At 38.0% G+C, this 4,297-nt stretch overlaps 1 pseudogene; it reads right to left on the bottom strand.

The window, feature by feature from the left end:
• Positions 1-863: 863 nt before the first annotated feature.
• Positions 864-2,105, bottom strand: LOC145009008 (carboxyl-terminal-processing peptidase 3, chloroplastic-like; annotated as a pseudogene).
• Positions 2,106-4,297: the final 2,192 nt, after the last annotated feature.

Raw genomic sequence — 4,297 nt, 5'->3', positions numbered from 1 at the left:
TACTTCTCCTCAGGTGTGATGAGTAATAAGAATGGGAAGGTTGATAAAGTTATCAAGATGATCTTAGAGGAATTGGAGCCAGTGATTGTAGGGCAAGCCACCAAACAAGGGTTCGAACTTGAAGAGATGGAAGGAGAACAACAGCAACAGGAGTCACTTAAGAAGAAGTCAGAGGAGATTTTGGTCTATTCTCTTAAGTTATTGATGTTACACGTGAAGTTTGAGTTGTTTCGGGTTTACCTTTCATTTTGGCAACCGCGTTGAAAAGGAATGCAAGGACGACCCATTCTTTCCTTCACCTTGAGGACAAGGTGAAAGTTTGGGCCGTTGGTATTGATAAGCCCTGACATTTCTGTTATCTTTTTGGCCAGGGGTAGGATGGTTTTTTCTGGTATTATGGCTGTTTTGTTATGTCAAGAGCACTAACTTTGTCCCAGGACTGTTTTAGGGGACCACTCCCTAGAGGTTTTTGTTTAGCAGCTAAGAATTATTATGAATTGAACTTTGTTCTTTCTTGGAGATACCCACATCTCGAAAGCTGGGAATTATCTTAATATTATCACGTAATTGAATCAGGGGTTAAAATGCCTGGAGTTTATGATAGATTCAACAAGGATCTATCAGTGGCTTGGGATTAAAGGACTTAGAACAAATCTTGTAAGAGCATAAATGAAAAGTGCAGTGTTGTAAACTGTAATAGAAAGAAATAAAAGTAAAATGTTTTCACAATAAGCAAATACATAAAAGTACGTTGTTATTTCTTGTAAGCTGTAATATACCTGGAAAGTGAATATGACCTGGAAAGTGAATATCATCTTCTATCACATTCTCCAACATGATGAATAAACATATATATGTAAATACTAGTAAATGTTAACAGGAAGCATGTTCCCATCTCTATCTATTGTGTTCACTAGAGTCTCATCTCCATCCAGGCATATTTGAGCAACATCAAGTCCAGCCTTCACCAAACCACCCTATAAATAAACATATATATGTAAATACTAGTAAATAGTTAAACAAAAGTTTACTAAAGTCAACTTTAGGCTACTTACTGGATTGTTTCATAGATCCAAAATGTAAGATTCAACACCCTGATTTTCAAATTCACGAATGGCGTGTTTCATATCTGTAGCAGCACTCTGTTTACAAAAGCTTGTTGTTAGATGAATTTAAGATATGAAGTTATAAAGTAAGACTAAGATTTAGAGAATTAATAAGCACCTGGGAGAAGGCTAATAGCTTTACATATCCGGTTTTGGATACATGACCATTTGGTGTTCTATGAGGAATGATGACACTTAATATAGGAGAAAGTTTGATGAATTCCCGGGGTAGTTTCACCTCTCTAAAACTAGAGTCAATGGCCAACTTTTTTCCATGTAGATCAGAAATATGAACATGCACAAATTTCTATAAAACCCTTTGGAAAGGAATCAACCATTCCATTCCTTCCTACCAAACTTAAATGTAAGAAACTTACATTGTGCACTTTGACTGTAACACTTGTCCCAACATAACCTCTAAGCTTTTGTGCAGCAGCTTCACTACTAATCCCTTTAACTCTCTCTCCATTTATTTCAATCAACTCATCTCTTACATGTATTCCAGCTCTAGCAGCTGGGCTACCCTCAACACAGGACAATAAAACCTAAAACAAAAAATTTTAAATTTTTAAAAATAAAAAATAAATAAGAATCCATAACTGAGGTCTCAGGTTCAAGTCTCAGCATCACAAACCAGATGCCCCGTTTCTGGTTCAATATTCACAAATAGTCCAACTCCTTGTACGTTTCCATCACTTCCAATTCTAAAACTTTGGTATTCCTGTACAAATCATTGCCGAAAAGAAAATAGAGTAAGTTCCCCCTTTTTGGAATCTAGGAGTAAGAATAAGTTACAAAAATGGTTCCTGTTGTTTCTGAATTTTAGTCCAAAACTGAAAACTCTTTTAGAAACCACAGGGACAATTTTTGTAAAAGTAATGGGAAAAGTTGCACCTTTGGACTGATAATGCGAGTGAAGCGATCTTCAAGAGTAGAAAGCATTCCTTTAATCTTGCTGTATGCGGCATCAGCTGTTCTAAGTGGATGCATTTCCACCATTGTTTGCTGGAATTTCGAGTTCCAGTCTACATAAAACACATAAAATTACGTTAAACTTATTGACACTAAATGACATAAAAAGACAGAAATGAATCGTACCTTGATGAGTAAAAGTTGGATCAACAAAAGTCTCTCTGATCAAACCCCAAGGCTATGTAAAGTAGACCTGATTCCCCCACCCATATGGCTCCCAAGGCTATGTAATATGTGATTGTTCTGGCCACCTACTTGGTGCTTCTGGTTTAGTGGCTGAGATACCATTGTTGAGTCAATAGTCGATAGCCCAACAACATTGTTGGACATATCTGTTTTCATGTAATACTGATTAGTATTACTATTATTAAATCTAGGAGTAGGCATCATTCACCATTCATAGTCCATAACAAAGAGACCAAAACCCTAACTTATCAGTGAAAATAGACAGAAAGAATCAAAATAGTAAACATGTGGATGTGTGTGTGGTGCTGTGTGCGACTGTGAACAACTATCATAATGGGATTAAGAAGCAAAAAAGTACGGGAGATGGATGTCTCACCTGAGACATAAAAAAAGAATACAGGAGATGGAATGGAGCGTACCTGAGATGCTTAAAGTGTAGAATTGGGGATCAAGGAAAGAGGATCGAGGAAATCTCGATTAATATCTGTATCGCCTTTCCAGTTAGGGTTTTACAGAGGAGAATACGAGAAGAATCAAAATCGAAATCAGAGGCATGAATAAAGGAGAAAGAAGAGCAATTTTTACAATACAGAAGAGTGCACCTTACCAAATAATCCTTCGATTGACTGCAATTTGGAGTCTAATCGATATCGATTCAGCTAGATAATATCAATTTCGATTTCAATTTCATCTACTCCAAGTCTTTGTGGCCTATAAAACACGGTGTGTGGCTGATGATGGACAACCTGCGAGCTGCTGGTTTGTACCCAACGCTTTACCAGCAATACCTTCTCCCGATACGAGCTGCTGGGTTGAGGTCGCCTCAAAGAACCCTAAAATCTCTGGATCGAACACATACGAAGCGGATTCAATCACATAAATGGGCTCGGATCTTCCTTCACATGGGACCCATGTTTACCTTGTCTAATTACTGGAAACCATAGTTGAACAAGAAGGTCTGTGTCCATTATGCATTTTTCATTCAATAGTCAAAGTCTTGAACCAATCGATCATCAAATAATTCTTGATAGTCATCAAGAGGGTTCAAATCTGTTTCCTTTGGGGAAACAATTGGATCAAATCTGTTTCCTTTGGGGAAACGACTGGAAACCATATACGGATTAGGGTTTACAGAGAAAATGAGAAGGAGAGATTGAAGGTTGTCGGCTGGTGGCGTGCTTTCCTTGATCGACGTCGACGACCGGGAATGGCAAGTAATGATGGTCGAAGTGTGAGGGAAGAAGTAGGTGGCAGTCAATGTCGGCAGGGGGAAGGAAGGAGCGTCGATAATTAGGGCAAGAGGGAAAGGAACAAAAAGGAAGGCGAGGATTTTAATTTTTTAGGATTTCATTTTCCCCCTCAACTACTAAAGGATGGAAGGCGCGTTTCCATTTAAATTTATAAAGCGACATCCTCAGATGACACACGTTTTATTATAGGCGCCCTCCGTGTTTTTTTTAGACACTAATTTAAGGGTACGCAAAAATGCGCGCCCTAAATCCTTAAAATTTATAGAGAGATGACATTATTTTTAGATCACACTCGTTTACGTATCGTGAATCAATGCGTATCATAAATTGCGCGTCGTAAAAGCTTGTTTTTCTAGTAGTGTTTGCCTTTTGATAGACTAGATAATGCTTTATTAGTCGAAGTTGCTAGTGGCAAGTTTGTACCTGTTAGCCATCGTATAAAAAACATCTTAATCGACCTTAATGGGAATAAGTTTCACGAACAATTATTACCTATCGAACTTAATGGTTTCGACGTCGTTCTGGGAATGGATTGGCTTAGCGCCAATGATGCCAAAATTTTATGGAAGAAGAAGATAGTTAAAGTAAACCCATCTGGGAAAGATTCGTTTATGGTGTATGGGGACAAACGCCGGATCATTTCCCTAATGAAAGCCAGAAAGTGTTTGACCAAGGGATGTACATCATATTTAGCATTCGTGATTGATGCTAAGAAGGAAAAGAAGGTGATGCAGAGTATTCCAGTTGTGTGTGATTATCCGGAAGTATTTCCCGAAGATCTTC

The sequence above is a fragment of the Lactuca saligna genome, chromosome 1 (assembly GCF_052625555.1).
Source record: "Lactuca saligna cultivar CGN05327 chromosome 1, ASM5262555v1, whole genome shotgun sequence".
Classification (NCBI taxonomy): Eukaryota; Viridiplantae; Streptophyta; class Magnoliopsida; order Asterales; family Asteraceae; genus Lactuca; species Lactuca saligna.
This window is presented reverse-complemented; position numbering and strand designations above follow the sequence as displayed.